Source organism: Nipponia nippon, unplaced genomic scaffold (genome assembly GCF_047370975.1).
Source record: "Nipponia nippon isolate SJK-2023a ecotype South Korea unplaced genomic scaffold, ASM4737097v1 scaffold_42, whole genome shotgun sequence".
NCBI classification, from domain to species: Eukaryota; Metazoa; Chordata; class Aves; order Pelecaniformes; family Threskiornithidae; genus Nipponia; species Nipponia nippon.
In genome coordinates this window covers 26,494-46,583 of record NW_028262361.1, presented here as the reverse complement: position 1 = coordinate 46,583, position 20,090 = coordinate 26,494, and the positions used below count along the sequence as shown (strand labels likewise).

General features: G+C 52.1%; 1 long non-coding RNA gene across 43 annotated transcripts in view; it reads left to right on the top strand.

Annotated features, from left to right (window-relative positions):
• Positions 1–265: 265 nt before the first annotated feature.
• Positions 266–20,090, top strand: part of LOC148052858 (uncharacterized) — a 39,615-nt gene continuing 19,790 nt past the window's right edge. For 5 of the 43 annotated variants that reach the window (XR_015709065.1, XR_015709069.1, XR_015709068.1 and 2 more), the window contains exons 1-4: positions 8,762–11,198; positions 11,920–12,111; positions 12,364–12,473; positions 14,716–15,268. This is a non-coding gene — a long non-coding RNA (uncharacterized LOC148052858). The other 38 variants (XR_015709097.1, XR_015709093.1, XR_015709086.1 and 35 more) reach the window with 38 other exon arrangements.

Genomic DNA, 20,090 nt, shown 5'->3' with positions numbered 1-20,090 from the left:
CCCGCGTGATGTGACACCCCCCCCCCGCAGCACGGGGCACCCCAGGGACGAGGCCTGGTGGGGAAGCACGCGCCCGTCACCGCCCCCCCGGCCCTCCGAGGAGCCCAAGCCGCTCCCGCCGCGCGCGGCGGAAGGAACCCGGCGCCGGGACCACGCCCGGCTCCCGGGGCACGGCCCGAGGAGGCGGAGGCTGCCGGGGGCGGTCACGTGGGCCGCGAGGCACGCCGGGAGCTGTAGTCTTCCGGCCCGGGGCGGCGGGGCGGTCACGTGGGCCGCGAGGCACGCCGGGAGGCGGGGGCTGCCTCGGTGGCGGGGGGGAAGGGGGCTTTCCTGCGCCTCGTCTCGCCGCAAGGAGACGGGCCCCAGCCCTCCGTTCCCCCGCCAAGGGCACCGCGAGGAGACGCCCCCCCCGCGTCCCGCCCCGGCACTTCCCGACAGCAGCCGGCTGCCCTGGAATGCGCTTTATCGGCCGTTGATGCGGGCGCTGGGAGCGCCCGTGTGGGGAAAGCGGCGTTTCCAGGAGCTCCTGCCGCAGGAGTGAGCTGCCATGGACCCTGCGGGCAACGGCTACCCGTTCTCTTCCGCTCCCAGAGGCCGTGCTGAGGACTTGGTTGTCTGTTCCTCCCTGGGGTGGTTGTTGACCGCATTTGCCTCAGGTTTGCGTGGGCTCTCTCTGTTTGGCCTGATTCTCCTGGCGGTGTGGGTGACCGGGGACTGGTGGATACTTACTGGCTTTGGACAGGACCTGCTGCCGACGAAGCTGAAGAGGCTAGGAAAAGGTAAAGCAGCTGGAGCATGAAATCAAAGGGACTGAGCCAGAGGGTGCCTCCAGCCGCAAACAAGAGACAGCCAATCTTTCTGGGTGAGGAAGGGTCCCTCTGAGTGATCTTCAGCAGACCAAATCACCACCACGCATCGCAGGGTCTGTACGCGTATCCAAAAGCATGGCACGGCCGTGGGGAGGCTGTGCGCGCGTAGGAAGCTTCGTGTTGCACGAGCTATAAGGCACCGCTGTGGCCTCTTAGGCGGAGGACAGTCGAGCGACTGGAGCTGGAGAAGAGGAGAGAGAGACGGAGAAAGAAGCATCTGAACTGGAAAATTCTGTGAGCAGTGCTGAAAGCAGGAGCTACGGTGAGTCCCAGGCCCTTGGGGCCATGGCCCACTCGTCTGCATCCTGGTCTTTCCCTGCCCCTCTCTGCATCCCCCACTGCTCCAGGGAGCAGGGGCAGCCCCATCTGGCCCTCGGCTGCTCCTCAGTGGGGCCGGGCGGCCTCTTCCCCTCTCGGCGTGGATCGGGCAGGGGCAGCTGGGACGCTCCTGTGGGGCCGGGGAAGGGGCCGGCTGCCGCCGCCGGGAGTTGCTGGAGGAGGGTTGGGCTGTGCTCCCGGGGCGGCTGGCTGGGGCTCCCCGTGGGAGCGCTTTGGCCTGGGCGGGTTTGGGATGCGGGCCCAGCAGTGCGGGTGGTGCCGGAGAAATAAAGCCTGAAATAGCAATAACAAAGCAATGCCCTGCCTGTGCTGGTGTTGCCCTGTGGAGGCGTGGGGCCGGGCCCTCCTCAGTCCCCAAGCACTCCCCAAAACTGCATATGTGGGGCCCTGGGGGTGCAGGGCTGAGGGGTGGCTACGCTCCCCCACCCCTCAGCAGCGCATGTGGGGACTGCAAAGGGGGCCGGAAGGCAGAGAGGGTGAGCTGGTTTGGGGCCTGAAACTGGAGACTAGGACTTGAAAACAGGCTCACATGGCTGATTTTGGGGCTCAGAAACAGATTGAGTCGTGCGTTTTCAGGACCTGACAGAGGGGACTAAATCGTATGGTTTTGGGCTCAGGAACAGAGGTCGAGTGCTGCATTTTTGGGACTTAAGAACAGGCTCAGCAGCTGGGGTTTTGGCCTCAGAAATGGGCACTAAGTAGAGCTGGTTTGGGGGCCAAAAGCAGGAGCCAGTTTGGCTGTTTGTGCAGGGGGGCGAGAGGGCACTGGGGGCTTTGGCAGGAAGCAGGGGGTGGGCAGGGTGCGCGGACCCTCCCCGGTGGTGGGGGTCTGGTTGTGTCAGACCCTGAAGTTCAGGAGGCTGACGTGCACCAGGCTGAACTCAACGTCTGAGGTGGTCTCTGGGGGGAAGGGTGCTTTTCAGACCCTCTACGCCCTCTTGGAGTCCAGCTCTTTGTATGCTGCTTAGAATAGTTATTAAGTAATTAATCATACAAACTAATTAATCAATACTTATACAACATACAGCTATGATGTTTAATAGTAATACTCAAGTTATGACAGCGGCTGATTTACGACCTTGTCATAAAGCCCAGACTGTTGCAGATAGCTGGAGCTTGGAAGGAAAAGGAGCTGAAATCAACTGGAGCCTCAGTGCAGAGCTGAAGCTTCAATTAGCCAGAACTGTAGCAAGCAGAAGCTGGAATGAGACCAGGTGTGCATTAGCCAGAGGCAAAATTACCTGCAGCTGTAATGAGCAGGAGCTGAAGAGCAGCCAGGCGCAGGCAGGGCTGTCTGCAGCAGGGAGGTGAGTTGTCAGAGCCTGGCCTCTTCCCTTGGGGACTGAGTCCACGCCATACGCCTCTCTCTGCGTGGAGGGTCTCTCCTGGTCCTGTGGGCAGAAGTGAGGTGGGGGTCCCCCGGCTCTCCGGGGGGAGAGGCTGCAGGTGAAGTGGCAGCATGAGGCAGCGGTGTCTCCCCGGTACCTGGCGAAGGGGAGAGAAACCAGCTGGTTGGAGCTCCTGAGGTGCATGGCCTGGCCCTGCACAGCCCTTGCGGCAGAATCCTCCCCTGTGTTTTCACCATTGGCTGCGTGTGACAAACTGGTTCACTTTTTGCCGCCTCTTTTCCCAGTGTCACCTTCTGCGTCATGTGAAAAAAATCCTGCATGGTTGATTCCACTTGCTGCTCAGGTAATCGCGTGTATGGGGCTGGGGGAGCAAGGAGAAACATTTGTGAGTTCAAGGATGCTACAGATCCTCCACATCAAACCCAGAGAAAAGGCAAATTTGCTGCTAGTGTAGAAAAGCTAATGAAAAATTGCAGTTAACAGAGCATGCCTCGTTCCTGAGTTGGTCTCTTGGTAGTTACGAATGTTTTCCATTGAGGTAAAAGAATGAACTTTTGTCTATGATAGATTAAGAGCTGCCTGTTACCTTCTTTAGGGTCAAGTGTTTCTCTTCTGTGTGTTGACACTAATTTTATGGACAAGTTGGAAATAGCTTTTTAGTTTTATATGCATAACTAAATGTTTAGTAATACGTGCTGTCAATACGGTTAATTTTTGAGTACCTAGATGCCACTAGAAATGTAATGAATGAAACATGGTGGAAACTGGTGTTTAAACTTGATTTTTGTTCGATTTTTTTTTTTTTTTCTTCATTAGAGTGTTGATGGCAAGGTGTCCTGTGGCTCAATCCGCGTTCTGTTCCGTGGAGCCTTCGATCTAGGACTTTTACGTAAAAAAGTTTGTCCTTCCAAAAAAGGACTAGTCGTTCATAGGATTCGGGTGTAGACCTGGAAAGTCTCTTAAGTACATGATCAGGATTAAAGCCAAATTTCACTTAATGTTGCTGCTGTTTGTCTTCACTTTCATTAATTTTCCCACGGCTCCGTCATGGCTGGGAACTCTGAATCATAATTTTTTTCAGTCTCTAACACTTTTTTTTTACCCAAGGAGACGCTACATTTAGAAGTTAGTTTCCTTACAAATGTGTCAGTCAATAAAATTGAGTTACGATTATTAAAACCACAAAAATAACACCAGTCTTACAGATCTGGACTATTTCTGAACATGTATTCATCACATGCAAATGTTATTGGGATACAGATCATTTGCACTTTGTGCTCTGACAAGACAATGTGCTGAGACAGGGATGAGCTCCCAAAGAAAAAAGAAAAACACGAGATCATGTGTGGTTTTTTTTTTATGTTGTTTTTTTTGGGGGGAGGCGTTGTGGGTTTTGTGGGGGGGGTGAATTTTGGTGGGGGGGGGTGGTTTAAAAAAAAAAAAAAAGAAAAAAGTGTGGTGTTGACTGGTGGCAGCCTGCAGAGCTCTTTTGCTGCCTGACCTCTCCTTTTCCTCTCTTTAACTCCTCAATTACTGGCTGTAATTGTCGTTTGGACAGTTTTAGAAGAGCAGTTAAGTTACCTGCCTGTGTAAACGTGCTGGTAATACTGGGAAGATAAATGCTTAAACCAGTAGTGAATAACTTGGCTACAAGTAGAATTTCTGAAGGAAGAAAAACAATAACAGGAAGCAAATAGCAAGTTACCAAAAAATTTGTGTGTGTCAAACACACTAAAGTTTTATTGCCAAATGTTGTTTGGCGATATGTTCCAAATGGCTATTTTTGGTGAACATAAACTTTCAGGAAATTCAGCGTTGTGTGTGGCAAAACATGTCCCTCTGTTTGTGTCCTGCTATGTAAATGTCTGGCGGCAGGGCTGTTGTTCCTGACTCTCAATATTGCCACGGTAGTGCTGCGATATTTAGACCTAACGGATGGGTTTAGAAACGGAAGGAGAATGTCTGTTTTCTGTAAGGGCTACGAACGCTGACCCTTTTCTCTGTCTGCTACTTTCTGTGTACGCGGTGAAGCTGTTTTATTTTTCTCCCTTGTTCCTGGTCTAAATATTTCTGAAGCTGTTGCTGCTGTGGGTTTGCAATTTGTGTTACTACACTTTTGTGGAGTTCCAGTTACGGATTACTTCTGCTGTGGCAAAGTGTCAAGGTACGGTTTTCAGTTTAAAGCTTCAGAAGCTACTTTGACTGAAATCAGCGTAGGTGAAACTGATCTTGCGTGCGCAGCCGTGCTCGCAGGGAGGCTCGGTGGCTCCTCGTCAAAACAGCAAGGTGCGTGTGGATGTCTGTAGGGTTGTGCTCCGGGTCCGAGCGCGTGCCGTATTTTTGCTGTTGGAAGACGGAATAGAGCGTGTGCCTGTGAAATGTAAGGACAGCCAAAAGCTGGGAGAGACCCTAAGCAGGTTTGGTGGCACAACTGCAGTTTTAAAATATCTTGACTGCTTGGAGAAACAGCCTGGGAAAAATCATTCCTTTTTTGCAAGGAGGCAGTTCACAAGGACAGATGGGTTGCTGTACTCTTTAACAAAAATATTCAACTTGGGACATGCAGGGCGAGGAAGTCTTGGCTATATGTAGGTTTGAGAAAATGTACGTAGGTGTCTGTCTGTCACTGACGTGTATCTATGAAAGTGGTTCTAGTGAAACTAAAGCTGCCAATGAGCCAAAAAGAGACACGGTCATCTCAAAAAATGCAAAAGCTCTTGTGGCCTGTGTCAACAACTGTACTAAATGTTGCAGAAGTCACTTTGTAGCTCAAATAGAATCCAATACCTAGCGCGAGGAGCAAGGCCTGCTGCAGCCTCAGACTGCACGCCCTGAGCTTTCACCTGGATCCGCAGACCGTATGCTGAGCTCCTGCCTCGCTACGTGAAGGAAGGGCCTGAAACCGGTGCAAACCAGGAAGATAAGGTAGCCGCGACCATTGGCAGGAGCTGCAGCTGTTCAAGATAAGAAAAGGAACGTCCTGCCTGGAGACAGGGAAAGGATCCAATATGGAACAAGAAGAGCCCAGACCCAAATATTGCTGTTGGACTGAACTGTCGCCCAAGGGGAGGGGAACTTAAACTGCGAGGGTATAATTGCCCAGAGCTTTCTTTGTTCGGGGTCCCTCTCTGGAGGCATCCAGCTCGAGCTGCTCTTCACTGCTGTACCACTCGACATATTCGCCTGGCGTATATCGTGTTGGAGAGACTGCTTCGGGGAGACCTAGGGTTGAGCCTGAGGGGAGAGAAAGCGCCCGAGGGCGAGCGTGCATGCGTGTGTGAGTGAGGAGTTGAAAAGGGGCACGGGTCAGCTCAGTGAAGCTGCCCACTGCGAAGGGCCTCCGGTCCGAGCAGTTCAAGTCTTGGGTGGTGAGCGTGCGACTCCCCGCATGGTGTGTGAATGCTCTGGCGGCTGCTGCTCCTTTAGCACAAAGATGATGCAAAATACTTTTTCCTCCACTCAGTTGTAGTCTTCACAAAACTTCACAAAACCCGGGAAGCTTTAGATTCCTACCCAGCTTTATGATAAAGGTTTTTTTTTTCTCTCTCAGCAAAGTGTCAGCTGCCACCATTTCACCGTGGTCGCCCTTTCTTCTGCCGTGAAAGTGCAAGATGGACGGAAAGGATCCATAGCGGTCTGTGAGTACAAGGTACGTCTGAGATGCGTGTCTGCATTTTTCCTAAGGCGCTTGTAGTATGGACTTCAAAGTTAACGTTAAGAATGTGCCAACTCTCCTTCCTTCTGTAGTTTTTCTATGAAATATTTTAACACAGATACTAAAAATAAGGTCTGCGCTGGAGTGTGTTCTGCCTGTGCAAAGTGGACTTCCCTCTGTTTATTTTGCCTTCCTGAAAGCACAATCTTCTGTTTCTGTGTGCTTACTGTGAAATGATATTGGGAAAATAATTTTGTCCTAAAAGAGGAAAGAAAATCTTTGTAAGAGTTCAGATGTTCAGAAGAAACAGACTTTTTGTTTTCATCATAAACGCTGTATGCTTTTTCAGTCAATAAGTTTTTAAAATATCTTATAGTAGTACTTGAAAACCTTACTGAGATACTAGCATCCGTACTAAAAGCAATCAAGGTCAACAAAGGAGAGACGTGGACAAAAGAGGAGGAATCGGCGTCGCTTCCGCGCGTTTACTAGGCTTTCCCGGGAAGCATTGCCAGCCTTGTAACTAGCGACAGCGAGTCCTGACGTGGTTTCGGTGAGTCACTGCTTCGGCAGCGTCCTTTTTCCTTAACCTACAGCATGTGATTTCTTACTTCAGTTGGAAAGAGATTTTCCAGAATGGAAATCTTTCTCATTCAAAGAAGTTGTGTTTTATGAACTCCCCATCAGAGCGGGGATCTTCAGAGGTGATGCGCTTGGCAGTAGAAGTCAGCAGCAGCGAGACTTTCCGCTCTCTTAAAAAAAAAAAAAAAAAAAAAAAAAAAAAAAAAAAAAGTCAATTTCCTTCCAAAGACCCGAGCACAGCACGTCTTCCGGAAGTTGATGGCATCGCTGGTTCTCAGTTGCAACAGCCGAGATATCATAAAAACGCGTTCCTCTGCATGCTTCGGTGCAGCCAAAAGCGTTAGCAAATCTGCCAGTCCTTTTTGGTAGCCTTACGCATTGCAGCCTCAGGGATTTGATTCTGTCCCCCCCCGCCCCCGAAGTAAAACCATATGGGGGATCTCTTCTCTCACTGATTTTTCGATCCTAAATGTAACTTTAGGAAAAAAAAGTTAAAATTGTATATACAAACTGCCTTGCGTTGTTTCAGCTGTAACTGCCAACTAGCTGTGGCGTACAATTGCTTAGGTGTATTTAAGCAGTTAGGTATTTGTTCTAAACGTTGACCAAGAGAGGCAACTGAACGTTACGGGTTTTTTTCCCCCCTGCTCGTTTGACAGAGTGCTCTGAAGTACTTTCTGTCTGGCTTTCAAGGGTGCGTTTCCCTGGCAGTTCAGTAGCATCTCTCTTGGGCAGTGCGGCTGGCCAGATGTCGCTCCTAATGACGTAAGGCGCAAAAAAACCCTGGTCAAATGATAACTGCGTATCTTGGAGACAGATAATCTGCTGGTATCAATTCACAGCTGTGCAAGTTAAATTAACGCAAAAGGAAAATCCAGTCCTTCTCCAGTAGAAGTATTTTTATTGGATGTCTATAAACACACGCACAGCTTTTTTAGTATAAAGTGAATTGCTGTGATTTGTCCTTTGTTTTTCCTTTTACTCTTGAAAGTGTTACACTTTGCTTCCAGCTTTATCGACCGAGCCAGCAAGATGTGCAGCAGCAGCAGCAGCAGCGCAAGGGCCGTAGCTGTTGTGGCAGATCTGTAAGCGTAGATTCTGATTGCGGTATGCCCGTGTCCTGCAGCCTTGCAGGGTTGTCTCCCTGCAGCCGTGCCGTAAGGAAGGGGTGAGACGTTTTCCAACGCCGGCAAGAGCGTGTACTTTTATGTGAAGAACGTGTTCAGAATCGTACCGCTTAGTCTTAATGCTGATTGGAAGCGTTCAAGTCGCTTTAGCTTTTAAAGGATGTATTGTATTTTGAGCTGACCCGCTTACCTAGAATCCTCCTTGATCTCAACTGCTCTCCTCTCCCTTGCTCTGACTGAATTCCTCTACTCGCTGCTGTGCTATTTTTTTCACATGCGGAAATATCGCTTGGGATTTTTGTTTTTCAGGTGTCTCGTTGCAAGCGTCTCGTGATGCTCGCTAGGTACCCCCCTGCCCAGGTTGGCCTGCCGGTCGTGAAGCGTCCCGAGGGTAAGGGGCCGGCCCCGTGCCTGGAGGCTCCTGGCTCTGTCTCCGGCGGGTGCCCCGCGGGTGCGTCAGCGAGGGCTGTCTGGTGGGGAGAGTCCTGGGCCAAGAGGGAGCGGGGAGGTTCGCTGCCCCGGGGAGCCCGTCCCAGCGCGGGAACGGAGGGGGAGCACGGCAGAGCAGAGCCTGAGCGAGAGGTGCGTCACCGTCCCCTGGCAGGCTCCCCCCGCGGCGTGGGGCAGCCGCCGGCTTGCGGGACAGGGGCTGGGGGGGGCTGCAACCGTTTGGGGGGGCTGCCCCCATTTTATTTCTCTGGCGGAGCTCCCCTTTTCGGGGGGGCGCCTACATATGTAAACGGCATTATTAAAGTAGCGAGCTGCCGGTCGGGGCTGTTTTCCTTGTTTTGTGCCTTTTTTTGGGGGTGATTAAAAAGGGGGAGTGGAGGGGCCTGGGGGGTGATGATGTCATTTGGGGCACCCCAGTGTCACTGGGGGGGTGATGATGAAACAGAGGAGCAGGTGAGTGGGGGATGAAGGTGTCACGGGGAGGTTTCCCCCCAGAGAAGGGGGGTCACAGCCCCAGCCCCAACCCCAAAATGCCTGAAAACTCACGTGTGTGATTAAAAACATTAAAAACTCTAAATACGGGTGCGAGGTATTGCAGTAGAGAAAAATCTCTCGCCTTTATTTATATGTTGAAAAATAGTATTCATTTATTATATCTAAAAAAAAGGATTTCAAAATACAAACCTGTATCTGCTATATTATATAAAGGATTTTAGAATATTAAAAAATCTAAATATAGATAGGGTTTAAAAAAAAAAAGAACTTGTCTATATGTTAAGAAACAAAGGAGTTTAAAGTGCAAAAAAAGATGATGTATATGAAGGAATTTAAAATAGAAAAAAGTCTGGATAGGTAGAGGTATCTATGCTTACCGTGTGTCACAGAGTAAGCCTAAATAGGTATTCTGTGTAATTGAAGTAAAGGTTATATAGAAGTGTAAACAGATAACTAAGTCTAAACAAACAGAATTGTAAGTAGATATCTAAGTCTAAAGAGAGAAGTCTAAGATATCAAAGTGTCAAAATATCCAAGCCTAAACAGCCAGCTCATCTAAACAGATGTTCTATATAATAATAAGTGTAAATAGACACGGACTTGTAAGTAGAGATGATATCTAAGTGTAAATCTATGAAAGTGTAAATAGACACGTATGTGTAAATAGATATCAGCGTAAACAGATAATATGCATAAAATGTATCTGTTCCCTGAATATATGTATGTGTAACTAGCTACGTAAGTGTAAATGTCGATGCTATAGAAGGTTTTTAAAATGCAAAGAAACCCTGTTTATAGAAAGGATTTAAAAACTCTACCTCCCCCTCGAATCTCTATTGAAGATATAAAAGCACTTTCCAAAGCTGTCCCTTCCCCCTTTTCCCATCCCGCTTTGGGGCCAGTTTCCCCCAAACGGGGACTTTCCCCTGTGGGGCCATGCAATTTGAAGGGGGGGAGCAACACAGTTTGGGGCTCCCAGGAAAGCTGAATCCGCCTGGATTTGTGCAGCTGGAAAGCAAGCATGCCCCCATTTTAATGCAGAAAAGCAAAAATCACCAATTGTTATGTTGTGGAAAAGTGCCGGAAAACCCCAAAACTGAATATTTTGGAAAAGCAGAAAACCCCAAGTTTTGTATTATGTAAAAGCAAACAACAAACAAAAAAACCCCAAAACCAACCAAACGAAAAACCTGTACCAATTTGGGCCAAAGCTGGCAGTTTGAGGGGCATTGCTGGGGATTATCTGGCGTGGATTCCTTCTCCGGAGCGGAATATCCGTTGCGGCTTATCCCAGGTGAGTTATCTGCTGTGGATTATGCCGGGCGGACCCCCTGGTGTAGGTCATCCCCACCCGTGTCCCCCCGTGCACCTTTCTACCCACACACAGCTGCTGTCCGTCCGTGTCCGTCTCCGCCCCCCCGTCCTCCTCTGCCTGTCTCTGCGCCCTCCCAAGTGCTCTCCACCCAAACGTCCCCCCACACAAGGTTTTTCCCCCCGTGCGGGTTTTTTTTTCCCCGTGACGTGCCCCCCGCGTCCCCTGCCCTCCAGTCTCGTTCCCCCGCTCCCCTGCTCCCCCCTCCCATAGCTCCTTTGCTTCTGGACCCCCAGCTCCGCACGGGACACGGGCAGCCTGGGGAGCTTTGCCCCGAGCCATTCCTTTCCCCTCCGGGCAGCAGCGGTTCTGCCGCTGCTACAGGCAGGCGCTTTCTGGACGGGCGAGGGGCTGGGACGACCGGAGGCTGCTGCACGCTCCAGTCCGACTGAGACGCTGTTCCCGGGGGACCTGGCGCAGGGAAAGCTGAGGTACTTTCCGCACTGCCGGTGGCCGGAGCCGGGCAGGTTGGCGCCGCCCTGGGTCGTTGCCGGCGGTGGAGGTGCCCGGAGCCGCGGAGGTTCTCGGCAGGGCTTCCGAGTACGTCAGCGGCGAGGGGAACGGTGTCCCCGCAGGGTCAGAAAGCATGGATTGCTGCACGGGGCTTCCGGTCGGCCATGTTGGTTCCCCGGGGCATGCTGGGAGGTGTAGTTTATATGGACGTGGCTGCCTGGAAGCCGCATTGCTCTCGGGCGCTTTCGGTGCACCGTAGTCGCTGCTACCGCCGCGGCCCCTGCGGCACGAGGTGCAGTTTTGTTGCAGGTTTTGTGTGTTTTTCTGCGGGCTTCCAGCTATGGCTACTCCCCAAGAAGCAGCGCGCCTCCCGACTCTCGGTGCTGCCGCCCGGGATCTGTGCAGGCGCAGCGCAGCGCACATGATCCACTCTGCCGGCACCGGTAACGGCAATGGGATACTGCGGTGCCTGCGGAGTCACGCTGCTGCGCTCGTTGCTGCCTGCCGGTAAGGAAACGCCGCTTCCGCCCCGCGGGCGCGCTGTCGGCAGGTGCTTGGCGCGCAAAATGCAGACGGCAGCGCTGCCGCCGCCCCTGGGCAATCGCTGCGCGCTGGGTGCTCGCTGTTGCCGCCGAGGCCGCCTTCTTCGCTGTTACCACAGCGTGGTGGCATGCCGGGCGCGATTGGCGGTGGTGGGTGAGGGCCAGGAGCACCAGGGAGGCGAGCGAGCTCCTTTGAGGGTGCAGGGGTGTCTCCTGCCTGCTGGCTGCCCGGGGGTGGTGGGACAGGAAGCTTCAACCTGCCCGCTGCGGCAGGCTCTTGGTCTGCTGGAGGCGAGCCGGGCCAGGGCAGCCCCAGGGAGTTACCTAAAAGCTGATAGAAGGGAAGAGGGGAAGGAGGCGGATATCCCCTAGGCGCAGAGGCAGGGCACCTCCCCAACTCACCAGAGCTCCCCCTGAGCCTCTCCTGGCCCCGCTCACCCCGTGCAGCTGCCCCCTGCTCCAGCACCTCCCCTGAAGCCTGTCCCATAGCACCAGATCGCCCCCAAGCCCTGTTGTGAAGACCACAAGCTGGCTCTCAAGTGGGCCGGATTCTCCCTTAACGCGGGTGCCGTTACCAGCAGTGCGGGGAAGGAGCAGCGTCTCCAGAAGCCCCTGCAGAAGGAAGGGCTTAGGCCAGGGGCGATCTACGGTAATAACGGTCGCCGCTTCTTCTTTCCCTGTGCCAGAGGCCATGCTGAGGACGCGGTTGTCCATTCCTCCCGTGGGGATGCTGCTGACAGCACCTGCCTCAGGCTTGTGTGGGTTGTCTCTGCCTGACCTCGCTCTCCTTGCGGTGCGGGGGTGAAAAGGGACAGGCGGAGCGCTTACTGGCTGTGGACAGGAGCTGCCGCGGCTGAAGCCGGAGAGGCTGGAGAAAGGTAAAGAAGAAGAAACGGAAGGCCATCTGGCTGACCACTGCCTCCCGCTGCAGGCAAGAGAGAGCCTGCCTCTCTGGGTGGGAAGGGATCCCTCTTTGTAGTGCACTGCAGGCCAGACCGCCAGTGTGCACCACAGGGCCTGTATGCATAACCCAAAGTGTGGTACAGCCGCGTAGTGCACGAGCAAGCGAGGCTACGTGTCTAGGAAACCTTGTCTCATAAGAGCTGTAAGACATCCACGTATTCTCTTAGGTGGAGGACAGCCGAGTGACTCGAGTTACAGAAGAGGAAGGGAGGAGAGAAGGAGGAAGAAGCATCTCAACTGGCCAGTTCTCCCAGCAGCACCGAGAGCGAGAGCTGTGGTGAGTCCCGGGCCCTTGGGGACCTGTCACCCCTTGTCTGTGCCCCGGTCCCTCCCTGCCCCTTCCCTGGCCCTCTCTCTTTTGCATGCTGCTGTGATTTTTCTTTTTTTGTTCTTCCCTGTACCCGTTCTCTTTTCTCTGTTTTTCTGCACTGCTCCCTTTTCCTCTCTCCCTTTATCCATCTTGTTCTACCACCCCCTGCTTTTTTTCTCTCTCTGCGCCTTTGGCCTGCTCCTTCTCCTTTCTTTTGTTATCCTCTGTCTCTGTCCTGCAGCCCATTGTTGTTTTTCCCTTTTCCATCTTTTTCTCCTGATCTGAATCCATCTCTTTCTCTGTCCTGTTCCCTGATGTTCTTTTCCTCTTTGCACCTGTACATGCCGCTCTGTGTCCCTGCCTTCCTATGTCTCTCCTCCCTCCCTTCTTCCCTTCCTTTCTCTATCCCCTTGTCTTGCTCACTGTTGCTGGTTTTTTTTTGTATTCCGTATCTCACTGTCCCTGTCCTCCTTCCTGTTCATCTCTTACTCTTTCTGACCCTTTGTGCTGCTCCCTGTCCCTATTTTTTATTGCTTCCCCTCTCTGTTCCTGTTTGTTCTCATGGTCCACCTCTCTGTTGTTCTTTCTGTTGTTCTCGTTTGTTCTCCATCACAGCATCCTGCTCCCTGTCCCTCTCTCTCTTGCAGTATCCCACTTTCTGGCTCCCTGTCCCTCACCTGTTTCCTAGATCGCTCTGTCCTTCCTCCAGTCTTTCCTCGTCCCTCTGGCCTGCTACCCGTCACTGGTTTGTTCTTTCGTCGTCTTTCTGCCTTGCTGCTGTCACTCTCCTCCTCTCTCTGTCTCTAATGTTTCTTTCACCATCTCTTCCCTGCTCCATGCCCCTTTTCTCTTTTCTCTCTGTCCTCCATCTTCCCTGTAACTCTTTGTCTGTATATCTCCATAGCACTTGTTCTCCCATTGTTTCTCACTATACTGCCCCTGCCCGGCTCGCTGTCCCATTATTCCCCTCTGTTCTGCTCCCTTTTTTCTCATCCTGCAGCCCAGCGATGGTTTTTCTTTCTCCCTCTCTTTGTCCCAATCTCTCTCTCTCTCTCTCTTTCTCTTCAATTCCTCTGGCTTGTTCCCTGTCTTTTTGTCTCCCTCCCTCCCTTATTCCTCTCATTTGATTTCTCTCTTGATCTGTCTGTTTGGCTCCTTGCTCATCATTTTCTCTCTCTTTTCCTCTGTCCTGCTCCCTGACCCTGTTTTTCTTCTGCCATGTCCCTGCAGGGCTCCTCATCCCCTTTTTTATCGACTTATCTATCTCCCTGTCCTTTTCCCTGTACCTTTCTTTCTCTGCTCCTCAGTCCTCCCTCATTTTACTTTTCCTCTTTCTGTTCTTCTGTCCTGCTCCCTATCGCTGTATTTTCATTTTTTGCATCTGCTGCTCCAGTAACAACTGCCAACTTGTCCCAGGGGAAGGATGAGTGTACAGGCAGCGAACCCCATAGCAGACTCACTCCCGGGACTTATATGCATTAACGAATAAGCACTTGCTGTCTCCTTTGCACTCACGGCTGTGGTTGTACTCCTTTGTACTTGGTGAGTGGCTGTCAGAGAGTCCAGGGGAGCAGGTTACACGGTGGGTGTCAGGGGCCATGGCCGCAGCTGTGGGCTGCGGCCGGAGGAGCCCCAGGGGGCCCGGTGAGGCTGATGGTGATGGCCCCTCTGTGTAAAAGGGCTGCAGCCCCGGGGGATGGTGCTGCTGGGGCATGCCTGCTGGAGAATGCCGACAAGTTGCGAGGATGTTTCCAACCCACCAGTGCAACAGGCTGAAGTCAGTTGGAGTCAGGCCCCATCAGGGCAGGTCCAGGGATATTCTGAGAGCTGGTGGAGAGGATGCAGGAAGAGGGGCAGGAGATGGCTGCCCCCACCCCTCTGGGTGCCCACCCTCTGGAAAAGGCGCTGGGTGCCTCTCCAACTCAGCAAAACTCCTCCAGCCCTGCTCGCCCCAGGCAGCTGCCCCCAGCTCCAGCACCTCCCCTGAAGCCTGTCCTGTAGGCATGGACCGCCCCCAAACCCTGTCCTCGTGGCAGCAAGCTGGCCCTTGAATATGATTTATTCTCCTTAAATGCAGGTGCTATTAGCTTCAGTTCAGGGAAAGAGCGGCGTCTCCAGCAGCTCCTGCAGAAGGAGGGGTTCCTGCCTGAGGAGAGCTGCAGTCATCCCTGTGGATAATGGTTGGTTGCTTGTTCTTTCCCTCTCCCAGAGGCAGCACTGAGGACTCGGTTGGCGGTTCCTCTCCAGGGACGCTGGTGATTGCATCTGGCTCAGGTTTGTGTGGCTTGCCTTTGGCCTCATTTTCCTAGCGGCATGGGCAAAAATGGACAGCTGGACGCTTCCTGGCTGTGGACAGGAGCTGCCGCAGCTGAAGCTGGAGAAGTCGGAAAAAGGTAAAGCAGCTGAAGAATAAAATAAAGAGGAGCCAGCCGGCAGCTGCCTCCAGCTGCAGACAGGAGACAGCCTGCCTCTCAGTGTGAGGAAGGATCCCTCTTAGCATAGCCCTCAGCAGATCCAATTGCCAACGTGCATTGCAGGGTCCGTATGCGTAGCTGGAAGCACAGTACAGCCAGGTAACACGTGCACGTGCGAGGCTATGTATCTGGGAGGCCTTGTATTGTAAGAGCTGTAAGACACCAGTCTGTTCTCTTAGGTGGATGACAGTCAAGCAACCGGAGCTACGGGGCCAGGAGAGAGAGAGAGAGAGAAAGACACGTCCGAGGTGTCCAGTTCTCCAAGCGGCTTGGAGAGCGGGAGCTGCAGTGAGTCCTGGACCCTTGGGGCCGTGTCGTCCCTATTCTGCATCCTGGTCCTTCCCTGCCCCGCCTTCTCTTTCTCTTGCTGCTGTCATTTTTTTCCACTTCCCCGCACCTCTCCCTCCCTCATTCTCCAAGTCCCCCTCTTTATCTGTTGTTCTACCCCTATGTTTTCTTTCTCTCTCTGCGCTTCTGTCCTGTTCCCTGTCCTTTTTTCATCCTCTGTCTGTGTCCTGCAGCCCATAACTCTTTTTGTCTTTCTTCATCTATGTCTGTCTTCCTATCCCAACTTTTTAAATTTTTCCTCGCCTGCCCTTTAGCCCTTCACAATTCCCACCTCTCACCTCTCTGTCTTCATGTCCCTATTTTTTAATTCCTCTGTCCCTGCTCTGTATTCTAGATAGACTTTTTCTTTCTTAAATTCTCTCGTTCCAGGTCCCCGTCCCTGTCTTTTAACTTCTTCCCTCTCTGTCCCATAGCTGCTTTTTGTCTTTATCGTTCTCTCTTTGTCTGGCTCCATGTCCCTATTCTTTAATTCCCCTTCAGCTTCAGTCTTTCCCCTTCAGCTCATCAAGGTTTTTTGGCATTTCTCAGTTTATCTCTGTCCACCTCACTGTCCCCTTTTTAAAATCCTCCCTCTCTGCCCTGTGGCCCATCGCTATTCTTTGTTTTTCTCCATCTCTCTCAGGCTGATTCCCTGTCACTTCCTCCTCTCTGGCCTGTAGCCCATCGCTATTTTTTCCCTCCCTGTACCTCTCCCTCTGTGGCTCCCTTTCCCTATTTTTCAGTCCCCCTTCTCTGTCCTGCAGGCGATCGCTGTTGGATTGGGTTTACGTGGCAAGGTTTTGTTAGGTGGGGCAGGGCAGGGGCTGCAGGGGTGGGTTCTGCGAGAAGGCACCAGGAGTTGCCCCCATGTCAGGCACAGCCACTTCCAGCTCCAAGATGGATCTGCAGCCGGTCCAAGCTGAGCCCATCGGCAATGCTGGTTGTGCTTCTGGAACGGACATTTAAGAGGGGGTAAAAAATGCTGCGCATATGCTGCGATAGAGAAAACGTGAGTGTGAAACAGCCCTGCAGACACTAAGGTCGGTGAAGAAGGAGGGGGAGGAGGTGCTCCAGGCACCGGAGCAGAGATTCCCCTGCAGGCTCTGGTGAAGGCCACAGTGAGGCAGGTCGTCCTCCTGGCGCCCGTGGAGGTCCGCGGTGGAGCAGACATGCACTCGCAGCCCATGGAGGACCCCGTGCCGCAACAGGTGGATGTGCCTGAAGGAAGCTGTGACCCTACGGAGAGCTTGCGCTGGAGCAGGCTCCTGGCAGCACCTGTGGCCCTGCGGAGAGGAGCCCACACTGGAGCAGAAGAAGAGCATGAGGAGGAAGGAGCGGCAGAGATGATGTGTGATGAACTGAGTGCGACCCCTGCTCCCTGTCCCCCTGCATTGCTCAGGGGTGGGATGTGGGAAAGTCAGGAGTCATGAAGATGAGCCCAGGAAAAAAGAGCAAGGCGGTTTTTAGATTTGTTCTTATCTGTTGATAAGATAAGAACAAATAAAACAAAATAAGAGAAGAACAAATCTTGTCCTACTCTTGATTTTGATTGACAATAAATGGAATTAATTTCCCCAAGCTGAGTCTGTTTTGCCTGTGACAGTAATTGGTGAGTGACCCTCTGTCCTTTTGTCGACCTACAAGTTTTTTTGTTGTATTTTGTCCCCCTGTCTTATTGAGGAGGGGGAGCCACAGAGTGGCTTGGTGAGCACCCGGTGGCCAGCCGAGGTCAACCCACCCCAGTTCCCTTCTGTCAGGCTCCCTGTCCCTATTTTTCAATTCTTGCCTATGTTTCTTGTACCGCATCGCTTTTGAAACTTTCTTTCTACTTCTCCATCCTTATTTTTTTAAATTCTTGCATAGGTTTCTCAAACCCAGTTGCTTTTTAAATTTTCTTGCTACCTTTCTGTCTCCCTGACCTAATTTTAATTTTTTGCCAGTGTTTCTTGTACCCCGTCGCTTTTCAGATTTTCTTCCTACTTCTCCCTCTCAGGTCCGTGTACCTGTTTTTTTAATTCTTGTGTAGGATTCTTGTATACTGTTGCTTGTAAAATCTATTTATGTCTCCCTCTATCCATCTTCCTGTCTCTAATTCATAATTCTTCCCTCTCTGTCCTCTACCCTGTCACTTTTCACACTTTCTATATCTCCCTCTTTCTAGCTCCCTGTCCCTATGTGTTAGTTCTTCCCTATGTTTCTTGTACCCTGTTGCTTTTACAAAATTTTCTTTCTACATCTACCTCTATCCCGCTGTTTCTATTTTTTTTTTTTCTTGGCTATGTTTCCTTTCCCCTGTCACTTCAGAATTTTCCCTGTCCCTTGTCTTGTCTGTCTTGTTGTCCTGCTGGTCCCTTCTGCCTCTCTCTCCTGCTCCCTGTCTCTCTTATTTATTCCTCCATCTCTCTGTCCCTGTTCACCCCCGCAGTCTTTCTTCTGCTCTCCTCTCTCTACACAGTTGTCCTGCTCCCTGTCCCTCTCTTGTTCGCAGCATCCCGTTTTCTGTCCCACACCTCTATGTCCCTCTGTCCTTCCGCCTGCTTTTCTCTTCTCTTTTCTCCCTCTGTCCTGCTGCATTTGGGCACTGAGCCTTGCAGCCAACTCGCCGCCAAGATTTCTTACGTGCATTAATGAATAAACTTTTCCTGCCTCGTCTGTGCCCCTGGATGTGTTTGCAGCCCCTGGGTGCAGAGCATGTGGCTGTGGAGAGGTGCAGGGGAGGGGGTGATGTGCTGTGGGGCTTTGGCAATGGCCCCTATTGCTGATGGGCTCCAGCTGGGGCAGCCCCAGGTGTGGCCAGTGAGGCTGAGGATGGGGCTGGCCCTGCTGTGTGAAGGGGCTCTAGCTGTAAAGGGGGCTGCCTGGGCATGCCTGCTTGAGAAAGCTGATGAAGGGGAATGGGCTGAGGAGGGAGTCCTGCAGGCAGGTGCCTCCTGCAAGGAACGGCCAGTCTGTGTGGCAAGGAAGGATCCCTCCGAGCCGTCCCTGACAGGGCAGACACCAGCACGCAGTGCTAGGAGCTCAGTGCCTCTGTTGGCTACGTGGGTGAGCCACCAGGTATTGAGGAAGCCTTGCGGATGAGGAGCATAGAGGTGCCCGCTGCATGCTGCTGAATGGGCGAGGGTCCGGCGTGCAGCACTGCAGAGGAGGAAGGGGCAGAGGCAGAGAGAGAAGCGTCGAGGCGGTGAAGGTCTCCTGCCGGCACCAGGAGCTGTGGTGAGTCACGCGTCCTCTCCTCTGTATCCTGGCCCATCTCTGCCACCCTTCTCCAGATGTCTGCCTGCCTCCCTTCCTCCGTCTGCCTCTCTGCCCACCTACCTGCATGGCTCCCCAAAACTTGTTATTCTTCTGCCAGCTCTGGAGAATACGCCGTTGCATTTTAAATTTTTTCTATGTGTCTCTCTAGCCAGCTCCCTCTCCCTACTTTTCAGTTTTTCTGCACTGCCTTGTGGCCTATTACTTTTAAATTTTCATTTCTATATCTCCTCCCTATCCAGCTCCCTGACCCTATGTTTTTTTAATGTCTCCCTCTGCTCTGTACCCCATTGCTTTTCAAACTTTCTTTCTATGCCTCCCTCTGTTTGGCTCCATTTTCCTATTTTTTATTTCTGCTCACTCTTTCCTTCACCCTGTTTGTTTTAAAATTCCTTTATATGTACGTATCTCTCTCGCCAGCTCCGTGGCCTTATTTTTTAGTTCTTGCCTGTGCGATTTGTACCCCATCGCTTTTTGAATTTTCTTTCTATTTGTCCCTCTATCTTCCACCCTGTCCCTATTTTAAAATTCTTTCCTGTGTTTCCTGTACCCCGCCACTTGCTCTTTTTGTGTATCCCATTATTTGTCTCCCTGTCATTATTTCTTAACGTTTTCCTATTTGTCCTGTACCCCATTGCTTTTTTTAGTTTTATTTCTATGTCTCCCACTATGCGGCTTACTGTCCCTATTTTTTTAATCCATCCCTTTGGTCGGGGAAGGGTCTGTCCAGGCATGCCTGCCTGAGGGAGCCGATGAAGGGGAACTGTCCAAGGAAGGAATCCAAGGGAGTCCTGCAGGCAGTTGCCTCCAGCAATGAATGACCAGTGCCTGCAGCGAGGAAGCATCCCTCTGAGTGTCCCTGACAGAGCGCCTTACCAGCACACAGTGCTGGGAGCTCAGCGCCTCCATCGGCTGCACGGGAGAGCCGCCGGGAAGCTTGGTGGTGGAGGAACGTTGAGGCACCTGCTGCCGAGGCAGACAGAAAAGCATTAGGGCAGCGAAGGTCTCTTGCCGGTGCCAGGAGCTGCGTCGAGTCGCGCGTTCTCTCGTGTGCATCCTGGTCCACCTCTGCTGCCCTTCCCCGGATCTCTGCCTGCCTGCCTGCCTCCCTGCCTGTCTCTGCTTCTGTCTCCCTCTCTGCTGGCCCACCTACCTGTCTGGCTCCCCAAAGCTTGTTATTCTTCTGTGAACTCTGCCCTGTACCACTTCACCTAGTAATTTTTTTCTGTTTCCCTCTTTGCGGCTCCCTCTCCCTATTTTTTCATGCTTTCCTGTATTTTTTGTACCCCGTTGCATTTTAATTTCTCTTTCTACATTTCCGTCTCTGCAGTGCCTTGTCCCTATTTTTTAATTCCTCCCTCTGTCCTGCACTCCATAGCTTTTAAAATTTTCTTTCTATGGTTCCTCCTATCCATCTCCCTGTCCCTGCTTTTCTAATATTCCCATTTCTTGTGCCTGATCACTGTTTAAATTTTCTTTCTATGTTGTCCTCTATCCATCTCCCTGTCCCAATGTTTTCATTCTTGTCTAT